This window comes from Amphiura filiformis, chromosome 16 (genome assembly GCF_039555335.1).
Source record: "Amphiura filiformis chromosome 16, Afil_fr2py, whole genome shotgun sequence".
Taxonomy (NCBI): Eukaryota; Metazoa; Echinodermata; class Ophiuroidea; order Amphilepidida; family Amphiuridae; genus Amphiura; species Amphiura filiformis.
Window position 1 is genome coordinate 50,167,316 of NC_092643.1, and position 27,702 is coordinate 50,195,017.

Consider the following 27,702-nt stretch of genomic DNA (forward strand, 5'->3'; position numbering starts at 1 on the left):
TATACTGCGGTTTTAATAAATTGCACAGATTTGGGTGCATAATTCTGCGACCTATTCAGACGACATCAAATGAAAACACAATTTAACATATCAAAACAAGGAATGAGTGAAAAACATAGAGCGTTACACACTGAAATCATATTGCATAAATGAGTGCTCTGTATGACTCCTTGACGCTATTGTTTTCCCTTACCCCCTAATCTACATAAAACTTGTTATTTTAATCAAGGTAACCTTTAGATCATAAACCGACTTGAAAAGAAGAAATGAAGATAACATACATTTAACCCCATGGGCACTGCCTGCCGATATATCAGCATCTAAGAACTATTTTGATTGGTTACAAAGAGGGCTATAAGATGTATTCAGCCAATCAGAGACATGGTAAAACTAGTCAGTAGGGCTGATGGGGATTAAGCTTAAAATTGCTAAGAGATCTAAAAGCTCCATTTTCATTGGTTACTCAAATGCTTTTATTATGTAATTAACCAATCAGGGGAACTGTAAGAAAGGTAGTAGTGCCCATGGGGTTAATCAAATATGAGTTGTTAAGAATGATAAGTGGAAGTTTGTTGTAATAGCTGCAAATCATACAAATTATTCAGTCAAGGGTGGCAACATATCGAGATTGCAATTCACATTGAAAAGATGATATTTATTCAACAAATAAAATGCTACATTTTGCCTTCATTGTACCAATCACGAGTTTTTTCATTCAAATTGGTTTGGTATAATAAGCCCAATCGGCATTGGAAGTTTGCAATGCATTGTAGGACAGTTTTTGCAGTTTTAGGACACTTTGTCCTTTGACCTTTCAAAAAAATTCAGGAAATATTGGGTTTTTGTACAATCTAAAATGTTTTACAATATTTAAAACAAATATAAAAAATATGAATGTTTTAAAATTAATTATTTGGTATTTTTAATGATCAAAATTGTGACAATAATAAGAAAATTAATATTAATTACGTAAATTTTCCCGATATGTCAGAGGTCAAAGTGTCCCAAAACTGCTCTCAAAAACCGGAAGTTAGAATGGCGATTGGGCTTATTGATGTTTAGCCATTCCAGCAAAACATAACTATTATATTTCAAGAATGTGAGATTTATTTTGATGAAAACTTTGGGCTATTCAGTTGAAATTCATACACCCCCTGTGGAAAATATGACCTTAATCTCCCACACAGGGAGTGTGAATTTCAAATGGGGTTACCTGAATGGATGATTCCTTTTGAAATGTACACCCCCTGTATTGGAGATTAAATTCATGTCTTCTGTACAGGGTGTATGGATTTCAACTGGAATTGCCGTAAAATTGGTAGTGACATGTTTAGTGCGATTTACAGGGGAGTAGCAAGTGAGTAGACAGTGTGGACGAAGTCCATGGGCCCCGAGGGTTAAGGGGCCCCCGAGCAACAGCAAGAATGAAGTGTGTTAGTAATAGGGCTGATAAAGGAGATATTAAACGGGCCTCGTATTGCTCCTTGTCCATGGGTCCCCGAGGCTCTTGCTGCGCCCCTGGAGATCTCAGATTTACTTATTACTTCAAAGAGATATCCCCCATTCAAAACTCCCCCCCATTTTCCCCAGTAAAAACCCAAAATTACAAAAATGACCCCTTTTTGCCCTCCGAAAAAAATTCCTGGCACTGCCACTGCTCTAAAACGTTTGAAAATGTTATTTAAGATAAGTAAGAAAACCAATCCTGCCATATATTATAAAATTATAAATCCTCAAAGCTTCTTACAAGGAATCAAAAATACCCTTGATGCATAGCAAAATGTTACCTCTGTGATATGTTAACAAGTGTACGTTTCAAGTAAGACAATAAAAAATGATATTCATCTGAAAATGCAAGAAAATGGAGATATGTGCACTAAATATAAAAGAGAAGAGTAAAATTCAATAAAATCTTTGATTTTGTCATCTGATTACAAAATTTGATCTTCTCTTGTTCAAGATAAGACACTAAGACAATGTGTTAAGAAGCTTAATTTTTTGAAGAGCATATGACGAACAAGTTGTGGCTGAAAATAGGTGAATTTTCACGGCATAAATATTTTCACACTTGCAGCTCACTTCACTAGGATCCACATGTTCATTTATCAGGGCACAGTTCTTTAACCCCAATACATTTGTACATTCATTGAATGACCTTAGAAAATAAGGGTACAAAAACTCATACTCTGCAACTTGAGGTCAAATATTGCACTATGACTGTTTAATTGAGGTTATTGAACTATGCAATTGGGATGAGGCCATTGTGGTCCACGGTGCTTCTATATTGTTACAAAATTTCATACACATAAATATTTAACTTGTTTGTAGTCAGTAAAGGTCGAGTATCTAATTTAGAAATTTTGAAGAAAAAAAACCCATGCTGAATGTTTCAAACTCGTTTTCAGTATGAAAATTATTCACATGAAAATGCTAATTTTTTGCAGTTATACAAATTGTACAAAATATATACAAGAGAAACAGTGTTAGAATAACAATTTTATGTGTTGACTCATAAAACCTGTAATCCCTTCTTCTCTATGATATAAGATAACCCATTTCTTACTACAACCGTGGGAATTACAATCTGACAAAACAACTACGTCTTTTCATCTAACTTTTTCTTTCAAATTTCATCCATTTCATTAACTTCTACCAATTTTCATCTCAATTCCCATCTTAACACCTCTTCCCTCCCTCCTCTTTTCCCAATTTGTCTCCTCATCTTCTACATCTGGTTTCTGAAATTCTTCCACATCACTGGGCCATCTCCAATTCATCTTACAAGGTAGCCCATCATCACAGTAGCTCATGCATTCACACACAGACCTTCACATGCTGTCTGACGCAGCAAGCGCACACGAGACAATCTTCGTACCCGAGCCAGCCGAGGGAACTGGAGCTTATGTAAAAATATATTTTTTGCGCTTCTCCAAGCTCAAGTGCAGTCACCCCAGTTATAATGTATTAATTTTATAAACATGGATGCAACAAGAAGAGCGAGTTCTTATCTTATTAACTTATAAGTACAAAATGACAAGAATGTCTCACTGTTTATGGTTATAACACAATTGTCTCATCAATTGCCCCACCCCGTATGAATACAAGTGTAAAATTTCTTGCCTTTTCTCCTGTCATTTTTTAGGAATGAATCTTTAATTTTTTCGCATGTTGCTCACAAATAGGAAATTGGACCCACCTCGACCACCCGATTATATACACAAGTCGTGTAGAACAAATATCATAGATGCCCCTTGTGGGAGCACCAATCATTTACTCTCTAATCAATTTCATGCTTGCCGTATTATTGGTCTGATTTATTCATTTCTCGGACGAGCGTAATTTCACAGGTTTTTACCCAAGTCTGATTCATGCAGTTGTACAAGCGAGAGAAAACACTACGGACAACAATGGCCTCATCCCAAATGCATAGTTCAATAACCTCAAATAAACAATCATAGAGCAAAATTTGACCTCAAGTTGTGGAGTATGAGTTTGTGTACCCAAATTTCAAAAGGTCATTCAATGAATGTGCAACTGTATTGGGGTTAAAGAAATGTGCCCTAATAGATGAGCATGTTGTGGATCCTAGTAAGTTATCGTCAGCCTTGTGTGGTTTAAAAAAAACACAGGTCCACCTGTCTTTAATTTACAATTTTCAAAGCTACTTTACAAGCTCCCTGACTTTACGATCAAATGTCAAAATATGAATTTTTTGCCGTTGCCTAGATTACCATCTTAACGCAAGTTGATGAACGAGATAAAGCATGGATCCAGTCTCATCGATTTGACGTTTTTCATGACAACTTAATATGACGCAAAATGCGCAAGCACACTTTGTTTCTCGCAAAAAGTTGAAGATTAAACATGAAAAGAATAAGTCATCTCATTGATCTGATAATTGAACGCTATATTTTCTGCCAATTTGTCAAAAATTGGCCGAGTCAGGCAGGCGTAGACAAATAGCATTAAAATAGCATCTAATATGTTTCCTGCTATAAATATTGCGAGCTGAAATTATGTCAAGCTAATAAATTGTCTGTAAACAAGTTGTCATATTTATCAATTCCACTCTCTGGGCCACCAAGAACGAAAATTGCCAAATGAGGCTAAAGTTGCCTGTATTTAATCTTCTTTTTTAACCTAGATTGGGACAGGCGTGCTAAATAGATGTAACTGATAAAGCTCCCATTTCATAAGTTAACAGATCTATGCATGCAGGAAAAATGCACAGACACGGCCCAAATTTGATATTTCCATTTAATTTTTTGTTCTCCAAACTGAATGTGAAGTGTATGCAGCAGCGTGGCCAAGTTTTTAGTGTTTTCATCACTGAAAATTTCTGGCTCTCACCCCTCCTAGCTTTCCCTTTTTCAGCAAATGTTATGCATTTGAAGGCCCATAATCAGGATTTTTTTGGGGGCAGATTTTGAAAAAGTGGACCTTTTTTCAAAATTTGGACCTTTTTGGACTAGGGGGCAGATTTTGAAAAAGTGGACTTTGGACTTTTTTGACGAAAAAGGCGTAAAAAACCTATTTTTTCGCTTACTATGCTCTCAAATGGGACTTTTTGGGTCAAAAAGGGGATTTTGGGATGGGGGCGGCTATTTTGGGGCCACTGTTTTTCCTTATAATATTGTATGATAACTTTGCTCTTTGTGTTTGTTTTTTTAACAGAGGCAGCATTCGTAATTACAGCCTTTTGACAAGATACTTCCATAATTCTATTTTCACAACAATTTTTTTTGACATACATAAAAAGCATCGCTGTTCAGCAACAAAACATGCCTTCATGCTACCAACCCGGACAGTAACAACATGGTTCAGAATATTAAGTTGTGTCGGAAATTTCAATTTCCAAATCTTGTCACAAAAATTCACACAAAAAAATACAGGCGCTTGTGAAATGAGCTTGTTTTAGGAATAATATCATGCCACTGTAATCCTATGTCATCCACCCGGGGATTCAAATTTCACCCGACGCTTTTGCGTTCTTTATTTTATCTGGGCCATATTTATATGAGTGAAAATAAACAATTATGGAAAGTGTGAACCACATTTGCAAGTTTATGAAATATTGGTGATATTCATAAGGCATTTGGTGATTTAACTCACGGATCTTTGAACTCTAGTCAAAAATAACAACTGCTCCACCACTCAACATAGAAACATTTGTGTGTATTCATATATACATGAATACTGATGACAATATATCTGTGTTAAATGCACTTAAATGTTTCCATTGATTTTGATGTGTTAAGTAAAAGCATTAAACTTGATCTCAATACGTGGTATAGAATCCATGACAAATGAGACATAGGGGAGATCTCTCTTAGATCAACATACATATTTCAAATTTGGTGACCCAAAAAAAACGAGGTTGTACTTTATATCGTGAGCTGCCTGCATGAAATGTGGAATTCATCTCAAATATGATATGTCTTGGTCACAGATGCTTCATATCGTAATTTAAAAATTACAAAATTGATATTGTTCAAAAAATGAAGGTATAATAGTGCATTTTTGTAGATAATGTCAATGTCAAGGCTGATTTTTGAGCAGATTTTTGAGCAACAAATAAGTCAAGAGGGATTTCCTGTTATCTTCTTTCCATGAATTATATTTAATTATTCATATTATCTTAGGCCATCAGAAATGAGCGCATAGTGGGCTGGGCAGAGCTATAGTGCAATGATACAGCATCGGCCTATTCCAGTTAAAATCCATACAAAAGAAGATGTGTCCTTAATCTTCCACACAGTGGGTGTGAATTTCAAATGGGGTTACCTAAATGGGTGACTCCCCTTATGTAGGAAATTAAGGTCATGTCCAGGGGGAAATGGGCATGGGGAAATGCCACCCAGTCAGAACTCTTGCCCCAGTAAAAACCCTAATATCCAATTTTTGCAGTAATTTTTAGGGATGTAAGTAAGCCTGAAGAAAAAACCCTGAAAATTGGGGGAAAGCCCCAAAACGGGCTGAAAATAAAAGAAATTGCATAAATCTGGACTACAAAAAACATGAATTCTGTAAAAATCTTGAAAACTTACATCCCTGTAATTTTGTGCAAAATTTGTTGATTTGCCCCCTCCCCTGAAATTCACTTTGCCCCCCCCCATGCCCTCCAAAAAAACTTCTGGTGCCGCCACTGCTTATCATCATTACCCCATTAAGACCTCTACCAGTTTATCCATCTTGGATCCAGATTGGCATCGTCTGAGAAAATACACACACTTATCTACACTAATTGGTACTGATTTGTTAACAGTACCTGTCAAAAATAATAAGTTGTATTGTGTTATCAGTACTATTTAGTATGTAATTTATAGATCTTAGATTATATTAGCTGAGTAGACCAACTGAAATGTAAGTTAATGCATCCATATATAATACAGTACTTTACCTCCACGAACATCAGAACCACCCCCCGTCAATTGTCTTGATTGTCAAAAATGGCAAAAAGAACAAAAACAGGACACTTTGCCAAAAGGTGGAGAGGGAAGATATCACACCCATGATTGACACTCATGATTCAAATGTGAAAAACCTACTGCACCACATATACTCTATGACATACTTAATTACATATTATATTGCTTATTATCTGCCCTATTCCAGCTTGGCATAGACCAGGATGGGGTTTTAACCCTACCCTATATAGCTTTTACTTATTCCGAACTACAATTACATATTTCTGATCTCTTTAGATATAGGCCATCATGCTTATATAGGCTTTTTAATAGCCTTGAGCATTTTGCTTGAGCCTGGTCTCATCAGGACCCAAGTGTACTCCACACAAAGCAACCATTTAAACAAACAAACCTAGGTTGTAGCCGAGTTCCAAGAAACATGATAGAACTAGCCCCGTTCTCAAACCGCGACGCCTCTCAAACAGCGAAGCAAGCAGCGAGCGCAGTACTACAGTTGGAAAATCTTTAGATCATCATACAGGTATCAGAGTACAGCCCAGAAGCCTGTGCTAGAAACAAGAATAAAAGTTCTTAAGTCCAACAGGACAATGCTTGGCAATAGAACAGTACACCCCCACACACACACACACAGTCCCACACCACAACAAACCCCCAACAGCCAACACACACCCACAGTCCACACCCCAATGTGGCATTGCTGTATATTTTTCAATGACCTGTTTCTTCCTTCCCTCTTACCCCTCCTTGTCTGCATAGTGCTGCCTGCAAAACCCCACTGATTATTATTAGATAAAACTCGGAACCCAACACTCCTTATGTAGTAAAAATAATTCATTTATTTCACTGCTTTCATAACAACTCAAATTATGCATCTAACATGACTACTCAACCTACATGCATTATTGTGGTTACTATCAAACATAATAATGATCAATAAACCATCAAAACCACAACTCACATAATCATCCCTATACAGTAATGGTTCAATCTAAATAGTCATTGCTTATCCAATCACATCACACTGGTAGTGAATGGCCTTTGTGTAGAAAGTTTTGGGTTGATCCATGTGTTGTTTAATAGGGGTGAAATATGCAGTGCAGTTGCTGAAGTTGGTTTATAATAGATTCCATCATGCAGTGGGCTGTTCTAGTAGGTTGTCAAACTCCCTCTGAATTTAATTACAAGTATTATGTTAAACTTCAACAATTGGTAAGTATGACAAAGAAAAAAGCCTAGAAGTGTTCGATTTTAAAATGAATTATTTTCCATTTAGATAAATTTTCTCTTAATTTTGAAATCTTAAAACTGAGTACCTAATAATCACCAATGAAACATTGCCTCTATCTAGGCTGTTCTTATCTATTGTATTAAAACAAATATTCAGGATAAATAGTGTTCAAATCAAAGTATATGATAAATATGAAACATTTTTCTTGATAATAAGGTTATAGAAAGAAAATTAAACTTATATGCTACTCAAATTGGTACAATCACCGGAGTGCTTCAACCGGTCTTTTCAGCTGATGTTATTGCTCTGAAGATTTGTTGTTGCTAGTGATGTTGTTGAGACACCTCCGATGATATCACATAGATGAAATTAAACCAGAAGATGTTGTGGCTCTGGTGAGTTTACCAAATAATTTGAGTAGCGTAGAAGTTTAAGTTTGCTTTCTATTTACGTTTACCGCTACGTATGAATATACATCATTATAACTTTATTCTTTTGGGAATTTGTTTCAAACATTTTAACTTCCCCAGTCCAATTTGTTTTGTTACCATGTTGATTTCTTTTCTCATGAAATTAGCATCATGGAAAAAAGTTTGGGAAGACCTTTTTTAGTAGTAGCAAATCAGCGACTGTCCCTTATAAAAGTGCCAATGAAATTAAAAGGCACTTACAACATTATTACATTCTATATCTACGATTACACATCCATAAGGAGTAGGCAGCATAGATGTAAAAGCCTATGTTTACTCTGACAGGTGTGAATTTTACTCACCAGAGTAATTCACTATTAACCACAATAGCCTCATCCCAATGGCATAGTTCAATAACCTCAATAAAACAATCATAGTGCAAAATTTGACCTCTAGTTGCAGAGTATGAGTTTTTGTACCCAAATTTTCAAAGTTCATTCAATGAATGTACAAATGTATTGGGGTTAATAAATTGTGCCTCTGATAGATGAGCATGTTGTGAGTGTAAGTAAGCAGGTGAACACTGTCAAATATGATTTTCATAAAGTCAAAACTCTACGCAATAACTAAATAGATGCCATAGTAGACTATAGACAATACGACTATTGAGCACACACCAATTTCAATTCGGCTATTGATCCTTCTTGGGCCTCGTTATACAATGCAACAGTGAGACAGGTGGATGAAAGATATAGTACTATGAAACTACTATCAACATTTTCATTTGTCATTTAGTTACTATACAAAACAACTTGTTTATTCATAGTCCAGTATATTATTGAGTTTATTTATTAATGGAAGTGTTTAATTTACTTATCAAGTAATCACGTTTGGGTTTTATAAGACTGATTTAAAAAATGATCGGGTCATTTTGAACTTTGGTGCTGAACCGATCTACATCATTTGGCGCTTATTGTTTGTTTTTCAAAATCTACATAAAGAGTTCCAATTTCTTTCTCTCTCTCTCTTGCTCTCAGGCGTGACAGTAGCTGGAAATTATTTTGGGGAGGAGTGCATGGACCTTTTTTGACAGATTTCAGAAAAAAGTGGACTTTTTGGGGTGCCACACAAAATTGCGGTTCTGGCAGGATTCTTTTGGATTTGGGGAATTTTTAGCTAAGGCCAAAAAAAAAAATTGTTTGCTTGCCCTCGAATGGATTTTAAAAATTGGGTCGGTCGGTCGGGTAAAGTTTTTTTTTTTTTTTTTTTTTTCTTTCTTTCGTTTCCCAGAAACAGACATGGCGAATACCGAATGCAATTAATGGTTCAAGCATTTCCGTAGCAGCAACATCACGCCATGGTCCAGCATCTGTGCTCGCCACTTGCACCTTAAACAATTGTAGCTCTTCTACATGTAGGCCTACGTTTAATGAAGTGTACAATTCTCCTACATGTAGTGTTTTCTGCTTTTCAAAACTATCATATTATAAATCAGCGTGTTCGGTCCCTTTCTTGTGTCCGCCATGTTTCAAGTGAAATCATATTTATACCGAGCGATTTGTGCTCTTAATAAAAGTAGCCCCAACAAACATGTTGAAAAAAATAGTGCAATGTTACTTCCTAGTCGATACGAACAAATATCATGAATCTAAATTTTTATAAACAAGAAATGAATTTCTGGTACAACTGTTTTCAAATTGTATCTACTTTTACCATATTTTAACATCTGCTATATTGTATCCATTCTTGAACGATATGCACGGTTATATTTTGCCGGTAAATACCGTATTGTTTGTAATAAACGCCCCGGGGGCGTTGCATTTTTCCAAAAGGGGGGCGTTTATTGGAAGTGAATTGTCAGTGAAAAAGCTTAAAAATCATGTTCAATTTCCCTATGGTGCTCCTATTAAAAGGAGGGATTCACACTATACATGATGGTGGCGCCCACGGAAAATGATATTTTCGTGGGGAATACAACAAAATTACACCTGTAAGTGCATGGAATTAGTGAAATTCTACCATAATTAGGCAGTGAAATGGATGGGAATTGAGTCATAATAGGTTTTGTCCATTCAATTTAGCGATCGTGACTGACATGACTGATGCAAGTTTTAAGCTTACCTACACGATATGTCATGGAAATGTTCGCATTTTTGTAAATTTTTCACAGAAAAATTGGGGGGGCGTTTATTAGAGGGGGAGCGTTTATTACAAACAATACGGTAAACGTTTCTTTTAAATCATCGGTTTTTCAGACGAAAAATACATGCCATTTTTGGGAAAATCGCAAAAAAAAAACTTTTTCAAAAAAAAAAAAGTTCTACGGTCGGGACTGCCGAGACGGTCGGTCGGACGAGGGCAAGCAAACAACTTTTTTTTTTTGGCCTAATCTTGGCCCAATTGTTGTGACTTGGAGCAGAATTGTACTGATTTGGGAGTATTTTGAGTAGATTTAAGGGAATTTTTTAATCTTGGTGGATTCCCTCGGCACCCTTTTCCTGGTGACAGGCATGCTCTCTGCCTCCTCTAATAAGAAAGAGAACACTTTTATGATATGGAAATTGAGGTGCAATTCCAAACACATAATATACAGCCAAAAAGATATAAAATGAAATCATCTTCTCTCAACATCTTACACATATCTCCTTAAGTGATTGCTTCATAAATCTTAACCTGTCAATTTCATAAATTGTCTGCAACATTCACCATACAATCATCCCACCTTTTAACTTCTCACTCATCACACCCATTCAAGAAGCATCTTTCATTGTCCGTTTCATATTTTTCTTCAACGATATTCAAAAGACCATTCAAAAATGTACATCCGATTAGCCGCATCCTGAAATGAGTCACAATTTCATGTTCTTTTAATTGTAGCTTTGTTGTTCAATTTCTATGTCTGTGTCCTTCTTCTCATGCAACATGACTAAGATGTGGTTTAAAATAATACAAATCAACTAACATAGCCAGGCAGCCAATCCACCTCAATTGATGTCTATCTATAAAAGCATCATGGAAACCATGTTTAAGGACTTAAGGTACAGTTGCCACACATTTTCCACCCAAATTGCATCAAAGCATCAAAAGTAGCCCAAATTGATCTTAACCACTGCTTTCTATGTGACCGGAAACTATCGAAAACCGTGGGAGCCAATGCTGAAAAGTCACCCAATTTATCTCTTAACAAGTGTATTCCATAGTAGAGGAAACCCAAAATCCACAGTGAAAAATCATCAAAAGTCACCCAAATGGGCTATTAAAATCACAGAATAGGTAACCCAGCATTATGTTGTGCAACAGGAAGTGTACGTGGTAGTGTTTTTATTTCTAGCTCCCCATCTTCCATCAATGAAGAATTAATTGAGTGCTTTATGTGCCATTTATAGTCCGATATAAAAATACATTAATGGGATAAAAGATGATGCACTAGTCCATGGTGTCGGTAAAATTGATGACCAAATCATCATGATGTGAAGTCCTCCCCCGAAAAGTGTGTACTTTTGACCCTTAAGCTGTGCGGTATCACATCGGTTAAGGTCTCATTCAAAAAGACAACTGTACTTGGCTCTGTGCAATCGTCTGTGACTCGATGGTCTTGTTCCAATGATATGCTTGGGTGGTGATACTTAATGCTTTACATGCTGGCCATAAGCTTCAACATAAAAAGTCCAAGTTTTGAGATATTTTCTCAAAATATTAAGAGCTATCTAAAGAACCACTGAACCAATACTAGGCTTCTTTGTACTCATTTTAATGCATTTTTCATGTTGATTCCAAATATGGTAATGAAAATTTACATTTCTGAAATTTTTGAAATTTTGAATTTTTTTAAAAACTTGTCTGCAGTCAACACCCGCATGGTAATACTTAATTACGGGTTAAATGAGCCCATTAAAGCGGCCAAATGAGATCTGAATAGACACGTTTTGTCTAACAAAAGATAACCATATCTATATACAGTAATTGTTGTGATTTCAACTGTGGTTTATATCTGGAGTGTCTTTTTTACAATGCATGTATTAGGGCATATTAGGGCGTACAGGCCCGTTTTGGACCTTTTTGGACTGGGCAGCCCCCCTGGTTACGGGCCTGAGGGCATATAAAATTAATGTGTTGGTTCTTGTGAATCTCGTCCCCTTCTGCCTCAATTTCTTGGATTTGTGTGATTTTTTAAAAAGATTTTTCAAAAACAAGACTTTTGAATTCTTTAGGAAAACTTAATACAGATAATAAGATTATTATAGAACAAGGATCACTTCTAAGTCTTTTTGTGGTACTTTAGGGCGGCTTATCACTTGGCAGATACCCACATTTAAAAAAGAAAGAAACAGGGCCTCCTTCCTTTTCCTCAAGAACATTGGGAAAGAAAAAATATTAACAATGCTAATTTTACATTGAAAAACAAAAAACAAAACAAAAACACAACCCTCCCTCCCTCATCAATTCATGAAAATCCTCTGGACGACTGGACGAGAACCAAAACATTAATTTTACAGCCTTAAATAGGTTGTATCATCTTGCAAGATTTTTTTGTCAGGAGTACAGGTTATGTTTCTAGCACTTTGATTTTCATCGCCCATCTTTTTTAAAAACTGATACGCAATTGCTTGCATTACAATTGCATGATGAAAGAAGTAAAAAAAAAGTCCAAGTTTTGAGATATTTTCTCAAAATATCAAGAGCTATCTAAAGAACCACTGAACCAATACTAGGCTTGTTTGTACTCATTTTAATGCATTTTTCATGCTGATTCCAAATATGGTCATGAAAATTTACAATTCTGAAATTTGTGAAATTTTGAATTTAAAAAAAAAACTTGTCGTTCATTTTATATGGGTTGTATCATCTTGCAAGATTTTTTTGTCAGGAGTAGTGGTTATGTTTCTAGCATTTTCATCACCCATCTTTTTTAAAAACTGATACGCAATTGCTTGCATTACAATTTCTATTGCATGATGAAAGAAGTAAAAAAAATCAAGGCCTGGAGCCACGTCGGGTATGATTGTGCATGTGTTCCATCAAAACGTCAACAATTCAAAGGATTGTAAAAAAGTGAAACAGCGGCAAATTTGGCTTTTTCCCCTCTATGAAATGGCAAGCCCGTTAACGTGGTCTCTACGATTTGACTAATGCATTGTTTTTGACACTAGCTATTTAACTGCTCTACATTCTTGGTGAATGTCAGACTTGGCGTCCGCCTTTAAACTGGGAAACATCGTTATCGTTTTACCATTTTTTACCCCCATTTTTTGTACCACCCCTAGGCAACCATTTCTCACCTTTGACCCCTTGCTATAGCAGCTGTTTGGGCAAGCCCCCTAAATGTCTGCAAACTAGAAATCATACAATTAAACAATGTTAACACTATTATAAAAGCGGTATAAGGTGCTTTAATCACTTTGATTACTCAATACCGATCACATTTTTTCTGATTTTACTAAATCGTTTGCACGAGAGGGTTAAGCATGGGTCATAAAAGAAATTTTTCTTGAATAAGCATGAAATAATGAAACTGCTTTTGTTCTGTGGGCAATGCCCTCCGTGTGCATCAAAACCAGAGTTTACATATATCCATCATGATTATGGTTATTATGAAGAAATGCATACAGGTCATAACGCATAATACATTTTTGTAAAGGCAATACTCACAACCCCATAGGCATATTCTTAATGCTTTGCATGCTAGCCATTCGCCTCAACGGAAAAAGTTCAAGTTTTGAAATATTTTCTCAAAATATCAAGAGCAATCTTACGATCCACTGAACCAATACTACGCTTGTTTGTACTCATTTTAATGCATTTTTCTTTCTGATTCCAAATATGGTCATAAAAAGTGACAATTCTAAAATTTTTGAATTTTTGAACTTTTTTTAAAACTTGTCGTCTGCAGTCGACACACACGTGGAGAGTGTTAACTCATAGCTTATAGATGGATAGTCCCGATTACACCAGTGTGTAGCTATTTCTATTTATCTCACGCTTGGTATAAAAAGGCCCCTATTGTGTCCGCATTGTGTCATTGACACTTGTATGTACATTGTTAACAGGTTCAATGAAAACTTTACTTCATTTTTAATATTTTAAAGCAAACAATACAAACACAAAGGTTAATTCCGATATGAACGATAGCCAAAATACTGGACAACAAAATGAGGTACTTTCTAGAGCACATTAAGATTATATAACACGATTACAACGGATCAAGTGTAATCAATTTTGAAAGGCAGGGTGATTAACCGCTATAGTAACAAGGTCTATTTTGATTTTTTGATATTTGGCGGTAGAGTGGTGTCAATCCATCTTGAAAAGTGTGTGTGTGTGTGGGGGGGGGGGGGTATTTGGCCTGAATTATCAAAAAGTGGCTGGATAGCAACAAAAAATAAGTAATTTTGCTAACACGTGAGGGGATGCCCAATTGCCCATGGCTGCATCTATAAGAAAGAGGCTGTTCAATAAATTATTAATTATTATCATTCAAATGTTGGGTACCTATCATTTGCATATGATCTTAATTGAACTTCAAGTTGTCATAAGTGATGTGAAGCTGTAGCGGAAGGGGTACAGGGATGTACTTCCCCCCTAAAAAACACCAAAAAACAATGCCAATCCAACTGAAAAGGTCACATTATTATGTTGAAAAACATTGAAAACCAGCCCTTTTTTGATGGAAAAATTCACTTAAAATACCAAAAATTATCTTGGATTTTTTCACTTTTCATGGTTACAAATATCCCAAGAATAAAGACCTGTTAAAAAACGTTAAGAAAAGGATGTTTTTGTAGCAAAATATAGGTGTGTTATTGTTTATGCTGATATAGTTCAATTTCAATGGGCTATTCCATTTAAAATTCACACTACCCCTGTGGAAGATTTTGGAAATATTTTCCACAGGGGGAGTATGTTTTTTAAATGTAATTAATCAGGGTTAATCATTTTGAAACTCATACTCCCTCTGTATTATGCCTTTGCCTATATCTTCCACAACTGGAGTAAGTATTTCAAATAGAAGTTACCCAATTGCCTATTCTATTTGAAACTCATACTCCCCCTGTAGATGCTATTTCCAAAATCTTTCACATGGGTGGTGTAGATTTTTAAATGGAATAGCCCAATACATTGAAAAACACACAACCTAACCCATCTTGTCATTCATGTGCACATTTTTTCTCCTCAATGGTTTGGTTTTGCTGTCAGATTTGTTTCACTGTTCTCAAGTTCAACTGGATAACTGCTGTCCCCTCAGTATTCGCTTCCTGTAAGCAAGCGTAAGGCTGCGTCAGATTATCGTTTGAAACAAATGAGATGTAACAGCTAAAACATAAGATTGAAATGGGTGCTGTGCATGTGGGTTTTGGATTGGGTTGAGATGTGTGGCAGGGACAGTATCAGCACCATGGGGGGATGCCCTCAGTCAGAACTCTTACCCCCAGTTGCCCTCTCCCAGTAAAAGCCCCAAATTACAAAAAATTCCACTTTTTGCAGAAGTTTTGCCCAAAATTGGTTGATTTTGCCCCCAATCACTTTACCGCCCCCCCTACATTTCCCCACCTGAAAACAATCCTGGCCCAGCCAATGGGATTTTGAATACTGACCCCCGAAAAGAAACCAAAATTTGATGAAAAAGAGACTAACAAATATAGTAAATGTTCAGGACTTTGATTTCTGTTTAAAATGAAGCCAAATTTGCCAAAAGTTTGGAAAACTTTTCTCAAATTGTACTAAAAAACATCAAAAATCAGCACTTCTTCCAGATTTATGCAGATTAAAAAAGAACTTCCCTTTCTTTAAAAGTAGTTTCTGCAATTTGTGACCCATAGCTAAACATAATAAAGCTTAAAAATAAATAATACCCGAATCTGCTGTCAAACTTGTTGGAGAACTTCGGTCATAAATGTATTTTGATCTTCGGTCATAAATGTATCTGGTTTCATACTTTCCTGCCACTTGCCGTTTTGACGATGATTTTGCTCAATTGCCCAATTGCACCAAAAATGCTAGCGGTGACCAGCGGCAAGCCGATATATCGATCACTCCACCGATTTGCCCAAGCGGGAGCATCGCTAGTAGTTGAATTCAAGTCAACTCGGTGCGGGGTGTCGCTCTGACATATGATTTTGGAGCGGTACATTGGCTTTTAGAGTCATGCCGCTGCCACTCGCCAGTGCGGTGTACTGCTCCGCTTGCAGAAAAGTGCAAGCTGCATGATGAAGCATCACGCCGGCAGGCGGCAGAAAGTATGAAACCAGCATTATTATTTCTAACTATATATGGATATGCAAACAAGATACATGTATTTTCTGAACTTTGTTTTTTATGCATATTTTGACCTAAAATTAACTCATCAACCTCGAGACCCGACGAGACGTAAACATGATCAACAAACTGTCTCCATGGTTACCTGACCAAGTTTCAAACTAGATACATGCTGTAAAACTGGAAATTTCCGCGGTACATTAATTTTTGCGATTTTCGCGCGCAACACAGCTACCGCAAAAATAAAAACACACCAATATGTTCTTTTAATGTATAGGTCTATGTAAGAAAACTCAAAATCGCCAAATTAAAAACTAGCAATTTAGTACAAAATCAGCAAGGCGCGAAAAATGACACAAACGAAAATTACGACTTTTAAAGTATCAGTTTTCCTTCTCACTATTTGCTTAAACTATATTAAAACCAATCACTTATTATAAAACATAATAAAACATAGTGGAATTGTTTTGAAAAGATCACCTTTAGAACATAAGAAAGGGAAAGAAAAACACTGGTTTCCTCTAGAGATGTTGGCATCATCATCCTCCTCCTCTCCTTTACATAACAGACAATAGTAAACTATAAACATGAGATGGTTTAATTAGAAACGACACAAATAGAGCTGACCCTATTAATACAACCTGATTATTTGCGTCTTAATATTATTGAACATTTCATTAAGCCAAAAAAAAAAAAATCACATAGCTTTTAAATTAAAGCCCATCTCAAACTGTTATCATTTAGTTGAAATTGGCAATGGCACTGGCCATACCCTATAGGTCCATTTCATTTATGAGTGTGACAGGTTAGTCGATCGAGATGATAGGACATGGTCAGTATTTTTTTGTTTTATTAACCCCCTGAGCACTACCTGTTGATCTAACATTGCCTCTGATTGGTTAATTAGATGATATATTCACTTTAATCACCAATCAGAATGGAGCTTTGCAAATAATTCACCCCATTTTTTTACATGGTGAAATTATTCTAACAATGTTGCTGATTGGTCCAATTGATAATGAAAACTTCTTTTTGGCCAATCGGCAGGTAGTTCTCATGGGGTTAAAAGAAAATCAAATGGTTGGGATGAGTTGAGGAAGATTATTGGAGTCAAAAGTTAAATTCCATTAAAAGTGATGTGTTGAGCCTTGTGGCTTGGATGAAATCTTTATTAAATCTCTCTTGTAAACCAAGCATACAAGTATTAATTGCTGTTAATATAACATCTATTCTTGAACTTAAGGTAAGAAACTTGACCATTGTTTTAATTGACTTAAAAATAAATCCAAATCTTGGCACGCTATTATTAAGGCTATCCTCACAATACTCAAGAATCCAGTTTTAACTAAACCACTTCATTTTGGAATCCAGTTTCAACTAAATCACTTCATTCTGGATTGTAGCATGTATCAATAATTTTAATTGTGCGTAATGCTGTCCACATAATTGTGTGTGCACCCCTACCCACTTGTGTGTCCAACTGGGGACACACACCCATTTTTTTTGACAACTGGGGACTTGTGTGTCGACTGGGGACTTTAAATGGGCCAAACTCCTACCAATCGGGGACCTCACCCTACCCCCAATAAAGTACCCAGTTGTAGAGTACCCAGTTTTCACATTTTCACCCATAGGAGGAGCCCTAGGCATAGAAAAAAACAAACAATTGGGGATGTCCCCACTTAGTAGAAAAAACACACACAAAAGTCCTCATTCGTAGGGGTTTACGAACTCACACACTGCAACCAAAGGTGGATTTGGCTTGGTTCTATCACTGCTTGTGTGAGTGCATGCCTATATAGACTTTTTAGCCTGGCTTGAGCATTTTGCTTGAACCTGGTCCCATCAGGACCCAAGCGTGTCTCCACACGGAGCGATTGTAGCCAATCTGGATTACATGGATGTGAAGCAATCTGGATTTAGAGCATTGTATAGGTTTTGTCCACTTGAGTCTTATTGGACTTCCTTGTTGGTAATATCCCTCCAAGGATGACCAAAGTCAAGATTTGCCAACATTTGTTCAAGAATGTTTCCATTTTTACCTCTTCAAGGTCAAGTGTTTCCTTAGGTCTTTAAGAAAGAAAACGAAAAACAAATCATCCTGCAGAATCACTGGGATCTACATAATAGTGACACTTTTCTATGATTGTAAACCAAAAACGGACATCCTATCCCCTAACCAGTACCCACTGTGGACAATGGAGAGAGCGAGTTGGCGCAGCAGTTGTTCCCTCGTCATGTACCACTGAGGTCCCGGGTTCAAGCCCCGGCATGACCCAAGGTTTCATGTGTGCTTGGTTTATCCCAATTCCATGCTCACTCTCTCAGGTTTTCTCCAGGATCTTCGGTTTCCTCCTGCTTTAAAAAAATTGGTTGTTTGGTTATCAAAAACTTCCTTCACCCAATGAAATTTGGTGAGCTGTACAGATAATTGGTGGATGTTACAATCTAAGTGTGGATAGGTTTGCGCCAGTCTGGCTGCACAATGCCTAGTTGATGCGCGATGCGATCTGATTGTGATGATTCTGGGAAAATATCTGGGAAAAGGCACTATATAAAAGCTGAAATTCATTTTTACATCCCTCAGAATCACTGGTGTTTACAGTAGTCAGTTATACCAGTGTAAGTCATATGTTTTGTTTTAGATTGATTAAAAAAAACATTAAAAGACTGTAACCTGTAATTTGAAAATAAATAATTAAAAACAAATTAATAAGGTCATTTTCTTTCCTGAATGATTTTTGAATTATTTTTACTCTTTTTGATGATTTTGCTGGATAATTTCTTTAAAAAAAACCCAAAAAAGAAAGAAAAACCAATAAGGAAAAACACCATGACGGGAAAAAAGGAGTTATTCTGCTTGATTTTATAAATGCGCACGGATGGCTAGAGACAACCTTATGTTTTTTTGCCTAACAGAATAGAGATTGTGCCTATTTCTTGCGAAAGTTGCGAGGCACCAATTAGCAAAATTAGATTGCGATGTGTGTTGGTCATAAGCTGCAGCACAAAGCTTGGACTGTAAACAATAACACTGTTTCTTAAAAAATTGGGCCTTATCAAATTTACAAAAAGCAAATTGTGAAATTAAGTGTTAAAATAATAAGATTTCTTTGAGAAATGATGGTCTCAATTATAGTACCCCCTCTACACAAAGTATTGCCGAACTAGCCACACTTTAAAACAACCAAAGCCTCTTACAAAACAATAGCCCTCTTATCATTCAAGACGTTAAATTTCAATAATGTCATTCTTAATCTACAAATCTGAAAACACAGTATTACTGCAAGGAAGATTTCAAAAGCAATTTATTATCATCAATCAAAGACAAAAATCAACTAGCCACTGCCTTAAAAGCTTGAGTTTAATATAGGCCATGGGGTAAACGTGGAATCAAAAGAGAAAAACATCCTAACACCATTAAATTTTGCACTCCCGGGCACTCTTATTGCTGTAATATAATTGGTTGGTTAGTTATAATTGGTAAAATTGTCATCGTAATGCTTTTGCACAACAGGCATTAAAGATTGATGAATTGTTTATGGGTCATGTTTTTGACTCATCTTTGGAGGTGACTGATGATGTAAGAGTTGCTGAATGTGGTGTGAAACTTTGAATTTGTCTATTTCTGTTGATTTGGTTCAACAAAATGAGTCAATAAGTATCATGCTTTTCAGGGGGCATGAGAGGGGGGCAGGCAAAATCAACAAATTTTGAGCAAAAATGCCTCAAAATTTCTCTATTTCACACCTTTGGACATAGATGCTTAATTGGGATGGGATGAAAGCCATTGAGTTTTGACATTATTCTGCTGTATACTGACATGTGAGTTGGGTAAAGAAAAAACAGCCCTAAGATGTTTCTAAATTTTTTTTGACTGTGAGCAGCGGCGGGTGCCATGGGGGGCATAGGGAGGGGGAAAATGCACCCACGTCAGAACTCTTGCCCCCAAAGTGGCTCCACCAGTAAAAACCCTAAATTTCTAAAATATTCCAGTTTTTGCAACAATTTTGTGCAAAATTTGTGCTGCCAATGACTGTGATCATAGATTCTAGAGTCTATGCTGTGATGCTGTACATATTGAAGCAGATGAACTTATGCAGTGGCTTACAAAGATTTCCAACATGGGGGGGGGGGCGGGGCGCTAACCAAACTAAATTTTGTTAATGACCCATGGGGAGTACCTGAGGAGGTTCCCACTTGGAGTCTGAAAAATTGCAAGAAATACATAAAAACACCCTTTTTTCTGGTGTTTGATCACATTTTTTCTCTTCACCTGGAATTTGATCCCCGCACCAATATTATTGAGGGGCTATGCCCCTTAGCCCCTAAGTTGCTAAAGCCTACGATGTGTTACATAATCATAATCTTGCCTAACCCACATGCATATAACTGCCTACTGTTACATGTTAATTGTTAATAGAGATTTACTCATATTTTTGTTATCCCCATGCAAGTCTAAATTAATTAGTTCCTTTAAGTTAATTACAACAGTTATGTGGGGACCCTTTTACATTACAAGCCAAGCAAAAAAGGATATTGGTCCAAACTGACCAGTGCCTATTAATTTTTAATTACTGAAATTAATTATTGTGCTAGCGAATGCCATTAACTGAAAATGGAATCATGTGAGGTGGAAACTATATTTTAATTTCATTTACGATTTCATTATCTCCGTCACATCTGTTTTGTACGAGGAGTGTGCTATTCAAGTTTGTCCGACAACAGACTAGCCGGCATACTCCTTATTGAAACTCCTCCTATTGTTGAGGATAATGACTGGTAAAATTTAAACTGTTTGCCTTTTAAAAACAAATTTATAATTGTATCTGTAAAAGATGGTCTGTTTTTTTGGTGCATTTGATAAAAAAATTACTCTTGTAAGTTTAGAGAATTCTACTGACATATTTGTCATTTTAATACTAATGGATGTAATGTGTATTTTTTCTTTTTCATATTATGTAAGTGCTCATTGATTAACTTCATATTTAGATTTTAAGATATTTTATTTAATATAATTTTAAACAAAATTAAAATAACAGATATACACAGTTGTTGTTGCATACAGATATGTTTATTTATTATAATATTATTTTTAACGCTTTTATCAATTTTATTTATTTATTTTTATATGCTTGTTTATTTACTTTTATTTACTTTTTAAAAATTATTATTTAAAACCTACTTAATACATAATTCCTATTCAAATTTCCTTCTTATTCTTTAACATTTATGATGCGATCAAGCAAAATCAGTCGGAACTCGGAAATATTAAATTTTCAGTTTGTTATAGGATAATAATAAGCATTTACAAAGCTGGATTTTGCAGAAAACCCCATTGAAATTGAACAACTAGTTCCAAAGATATGAGCAATTAGAGAGTTTTCAAAACAATGGGGAACAAATGGAAATATTTCCTTTATTTGGCTATATCTCAAAATCAATATATCCGAGTTCCGACTGATTTTGCCTGATCGCATCACATGTACGTAATATTTGTATTTCTAGACCGGCATCTCAAAGGAGACTGACCACAGTCCCTTAATAATGTCTTCTTAAATTAATTACCCATACTTAATATGCATAAATTGCTGATAATTATGAATGAATGATCACAAAATGGTAATTAATGAGTAATGAAAAATGTATTAATCATCGTCTTTATTCCTCTCGGGAAAGATGTGAAATGTATTAATTTCATTTAGCTTTATTTAACACAAAGCAATAACGAGTCAATAAACGCACAAATATGTACAGTTAAGTTATAGCAAATGGCTGAATTCAAGGGTGTATACAATAGCAAATTGGAGACCACAAGACTGGCTACAATTGAAGATAGCATTTTAACAATACCAAGAAAAATGGCTCTTAACAGCAACAATGGATGATTAAAAATGGTAAATTATTGGTTGTATAAAATAATCAAATTACCTCACTCTGCTGACCAATATAGTGGTCAAAATACAATGTTGTATTGTTAAGTATCAAATATGTATTGTGTGTCATTTTCACAAATTGGTAAAAAGCACTTTTGTTGAAAAATTAACATCTTGATAATGACTTGCTGTTGGCTTTAAGAAGGTGGAAACTATTTCTTAAAATCAGAGACATATAAAAGTGTTCATGAGTGGAAAATGAACAATAGTATTTTTATTTCAAATAATTCTTTATCTTACAATCAGTGTTCGAATTTAGGAAAAATAAATGGTTGTCCCACGGACAACCAGATTACAATTTCTGGTTGTCCGTCTAAGTTTTTGGTTGTCCATAGGCCTACAAATGTTACTTTTGGCTAGATTTATGGTTGTCCGGCGGACAACCGAATCATTATTTTTGGTTGTCCGGCGACTTTTTTAGTTGTCCCGGGCAACCGGACAACCAAAATTTCGAACGCTGCTTACAATGCTTACATTTAACTTCTTGGACTGCTGTTTCAGCTTGGACCATTTGACTGTGTTTTACAACTTGCCTGCTGGCATTTGCAGCTTGATTCAAGATGGCTACAGCTGGAGTTATTAAGCCATGTGTCTACAATTAAGTGTAACAATTACTCAAATGATTGATTTTTAATCAAAATTCAGAGTTTTTGACACCTTTTTGTCCCTTGATACCACTTTCACCAAAAGCTACACTTTTTAATATCTTGTTACTATGGCCAGTCTATATAAAACTCTCCACGTACATGAGTGCCCAGTTTCATAAAATAGCGTATTCTACCTAATTAGTGCCCATACACTTAACAAAATCATTTCAAGGGGGTGCCTATTTATATGTCCTGTGTTTTCAACATTGTTACTCACACCAATGATTAAAAGAACCAAAAACAAATGTCACAGCCATTGAAACTCAAATTCAAAATGGTTTCCTAGGCAGCATAAAATTTATTATGCCTTCCCACCTCAATTTCTGGGATAAGTCAGATTTTATTTATTGATTTTTTATTTAATTTTTTCAAAATATCTGGAATGCTTTAGGAATTTTACTTTGGAATGCTTTAGGAAAACTTTTATACGGATAAATAGGTTTATTAGAGAACAATGATCACTATCAAGTCTTTTTGTTGTACTCATGGGTGTTAATTCCTCAGAATTTGAAAAGAAAAAAAAAGCTTCATTGTTTTCCTCAAGGTCTGTTGGAAAAGACCAAAACCTCAGCAATGCTAATTTTACATTAACAAACCAAAAAATAAATTTTATATAGCTTCAGTGAACAGTTTTGTTACTCTATTACATGCTACAAGTTCACAAACGAGGCGCTTGAACAGATGAACAAGTGAGAAAAAAGTACAAGCGAGCGCTAATTAGGGGTTGGGTGCTAATTGGGTTGAATACAGTAGTAATAATATTAAGACATTTCCGGTATCTTTCCAAATAAACATAGCACATTAACAAATGGAAGTTATCTCTCTACTTATCATTATTTAGAAGTCAATTAAAATTTTATCTCTATATATCATTATTTATAGAAGATAAGAAATATTTATCAATTCATATCTAAATATTTTCATTGGATGACTGACAGTTGTGTTAACCCTGACATATGCTAAAGAGCATCAGATCCTTGCAACATAGTGTTTTGGTGATTTTGAAAAGAACCTTCATTTTGGTAAAAATTTGAGGGGTCAGAGCCGAAAGGCACTACGTACAAAAAAAACCCAACATGTAATGATACAGGCATTTTTGTACTTAGGGCTTTCTGGTTCTCACACATTTCATGCATAGTGTTGCACTTGGGGCTTTACATTTTCACTGATAAGTTTCTGTGGCTATATCTTCATTTATGGCTACACAATCATAAGGCGCCCAGTGCTGTAAGAATTATTTTGGTACCAAAATCTCATTTTAGCCAAAAAATGCACTTAGGGCATTTTGACTCTGACTCCTCAAAATGCTAAATCTGCTTGAAGGTAATTATTTGTGAGGCTTCACACTAACAGTATTCTAGAATGTTTCATGCATAAAAAGTAACATTTTAAGCTAACACTTTTCCTACATGAATATCAAAATTGATGGAATTAGGGCTTCATCACAACCTGGCCTGTAAATACACTCAAATAAGCACACACATGCCTAGCTTTGGTTCAGCAGGTCTTTAAAAATTCCTTGATCTTTCAATTATTAGAAACTATCGTATATCACTAGGATCCACAACATGCTCATCTATCAGGGGAACAGTTCTTAAACCCCAATATATTTGTACATTCATTGAATGACCTTTGAAGATTTGGGTACAAAAACTCATACTCTGCAACTTGAGGTCAAATTTTGCACTATGATTATGTAATTGAGGTTATTGGACTATGCAATTGGGATGAGGCTCTTGTGGTCCATAGTGTATGGAGATGAGATAGTTACTAGACATTCAACTTCAATTCATAAAGTCGACTGCCAATTGTCGTATTAATGGCTCAGTCTGCAACAACAAAAAAAGAAAAAGAAAAAAAAGGGGGACTGTCACATTGCTTACTAAATGGGGACGAGTGTAAATAAACACTTGCATCAGCCTAAACACCCACGGGGAAGATAAACACCCTCAAGTGTTTCATTGCCACATTAAACTGAACAAACTTCAACATCATACAATACCTCTTTGAAAATGGAGAGACACGGCATGTCAAACATAACACATTTTGGGGGTGGGGTTTAGACAGTGAGCCAGTCTTATCGACTACTGAGTGCCAGAAGTGGGTAAGTGCAATAGATGCTCTGTGAATATTTGGCAATTTACACACAGTATATTATACTCATCTACACATGGCAGCTATTGCATTTACCCACTTCTGGCACTGAGCAGCCCTTATTTTCAAGGTGAAACATGATGAACTTCAGATGATATAACCATATTCAATTGTTATTAAAAGCTCTATGTTTTTTACATACGTGTATGTCTGTGTGTTACTTTTGGCCTACTTTCTGCCCCCTTTTTCTGTCTTGTGTCTTTGTGTCTGGTCTCTCCTGTTCTCTTCCATCTCTATAAATCTACTGCTGTCTGTGTCTTTTTCTCTATATACCTGTCTCATTCACCTTGTCCCTGTCTCTTTCTCCTTTACAGACTTTCTCTGTTTCGTTCGCCTTGTCTGTTGTCTGTGTCCCTTCCCTTTTATGTCTGAATCTCTTTTTTCTGTCTCTCTCCATGTCTCTTTACCCTTTTCTGTTTTCCCACAGACTTTGTCTCCCTCCTTGTCTGTTGTCTGTGTATCCCTTCATGTCTCAATCTATTTTACCAGCTCTCTCTATGTCTCTTCATCCCTGTCTCTTTCTCCTGTTTTTGTCTCTATCTCCTTGTATGTCTCTGTCCCTGTCTCTTTTTCGTTTTCTGTCTTACTCTCTGTGTCTCATTATCCTCTGTACATCTGTCACTCCTCTAGTCTATTTTTCTTCTTGTCTGTTTCTCTCTCTCTTTCTCACTCTCTTTCTCTCTATAAAATTGCTCAAAGCTTAAAATGTAAATGTGGAAATTTATATAATGATAATTGTTAGAAAACAATTATGTGTTATCATGCAGCAGTAGCTTGCATTCTCTCTCTCCTCTCTCTATCTGCATACAGTTACGCAGGCAAGTATGTCTGCAAGGCAATTAAAAGATGCACGCTTAGATGCGTAAGTGATATGCCAAGTGTTCTAATCACATCCTGTATGGGTGTGTACAATGTTTGTGTGTGGAGGGGGCTATAGCAGGGTGTATGGAGGGGATACTTTTTTTTCACTTATCCAAATATCTGTGGGTATAAAATTGAGATGCATTGCATACACTAGGATCCACAACATGTTCATCTATCAGGGCACAGTTCTTTAACCCCAATACATTTGTACATTCATTGAATGACCGTAGAAAATGTGGGTACAAAAACTCATACTCTGCAAATTGAGGTCAAATTTTGCACTCTTAGTGTTTAACTGAGGTTATTGAACTATGCCATTGGGATGAGGCCATTGTGGTTCATAGTGATATGTAGGTGGAGCATCTGGATGCACTTGTTTTTTGATTGGTGAAAGTTGGCAAGTGGATTGGTTTTGATAAAGTACTGTTATTGTAGGGATAATGTAGAGATGATGATGTGAAGAGGATGAGAGTGAGATGATGAGAATGAGGATGAGGATGATGCTCAGGATGTTGGTATCAATTGTGATGATGATGGTGATGATGTTGATGATATGATGATGATGAGGAGGAGGGATGGAAGAGGAGGAGGACCAGGGAAAGGAAGAGGATGGAGGAAGTGGAGGACAGAAGAGGATGATAGTCAGAGGATGCAATGAGAATGAGGATGATGCTCAGGATGTTGGTGGCAGTTGTTGTGATGATGATGTTGATGATGGTGGTGATATGATGATGATGATGATGAAGAGGAGGGGTTAAAGACGAAGAGGACGATCAGGGGAAGGAAGAGGATGGAGGAAGTGGAGGACAGAAGAGGATGATAGTCAGAGGATACAATGAGAATGAGGATGATGCTCAGGATGTTGGTGGCAGTTGTTGTGATGATGATGATGGTAATGATGGTGATGATGTTGATGATGATATGATGAGGAGGAGGGGTGGAAGAGGGGGAGGGGTGGAAGAGGAGGAGGAGGACTAGGGGAAGAAAGAGGATGGAGAAAGAGGTGGACAGAATCCTAATGAAATTGGTTGAAATTACCGAGAAAAACAGATGTGATGCATGGCAATTTCCATGGAGGTACAATTCACAGAACTCTCACATCCCTGGTTCAAGGTGGAGGAGGCAATGACATACAATGTACAGAACATCACACAGTGTCGACTTCCTATACGATAAATATAAATTTAATACTCCGTTGGTCAGCGACGCGCGATTGGTATTTCACCGACCGCAAAGAAAAGGAGTTCTATCTGATTGGCTAGCAATCGATCGCTTAGGTCGCTTAGTAGTCAACTACAAACTCAAAACTGAGCAATGTATTCAATTCGATTGAAATCGATATTCCATTATTGACGTAGATAAAGAGAGTGTTTAGTGTGTCAATAATGTACATTGTATTGCAGCTGGATTTTACACGCATTCCTTTATATAAATATTTTCTCTAAGAGTTGAATATGATCACAATTTTTACCCAGGATTTCAAATTTTTTACCGCGAAATTGCAGTTAAACATATCCACAGCAAAATACCGGTCCTCACTAATTAGTGAATTGAATTTCCAGTTAGTGTATTCAGATAAAACATGTGATTTATGATAAAATTTTCTTGCAATAGAAATATCATATGGGATACTGATATGGTAGGCGCAACAACCGCCATGGAGCTGCTACGCCAGTAGCTGACTTTTTTGCTCCGTGGAGCCAAATTGACCAATCATGATCATGTTAGAGTTTTTCATTACTCGGAGGTAAAACTGACCAATCAAGTACGACTTACTCATTA